Source organism: Rhagoletis zephyria, unplaced genomic scaffold (assembly GCF_001687245.7).
Source record: "Rhagoletis zephyria isolate East Lansing unplaced genomic scaffold, Rhagoletis_zephyria_1.1 Rzeph_scaffold_08128, whole genome shotgun sequence".
Classification (NCBI taxonomy): Eukaryota; Metazoa; Arthropoda; class Insecta; order Diptera; family Tephritidae; genus Rhagoletis; species Rhagoletis zephyria.
In genome coordinates this window covers 28,005-28,455 of record NW_016165208.1, presented here as the reverse complement: position 1 = coordinate 28,455, position 451 = coordinate 28,005, and positions in this window count along the sequence as shown.

Sequence of the window (451 nt, the reverse complement as noted above, 5' to 3'; positions counted from 1 at the left end):
TAGTGCCCCTCTGCGCTGTACCGAAGACATTTGAATCCGGTATTTTTTACTTTTAATGCGTCAGCCCATATTTATGCCCCGTACAGGAGCACCGATTGGACCGATGTTATCAGAAGCTTCCTGCGGCATGGCTTCGGGCCGCCCACGTTCGCCATCAGCCGCTTTAGAGCCGCCGTGCTCTGCGCAGCTTTTTCACATACTCCATTGATGTGTTCCCAGAATGTGAGTTTGATGTCAAGCTTCACCCCTAGGTATTTTGTAGACCTAGAAGTCGTCACGAGTTGAGGTCCGACCATTATATTTATAATTGTTGGGATCCGTTTCCTGGTAAGGAGTACGATCTCCGTTTTGGCTGTAGCCAATTGCAGACCGTGATCGCTCATCCATCCACTGACGTTGCGCATGACCTGGTTTAGCTTGAGCTGTGCTAGCTGGACATTTCTTGCTGTTA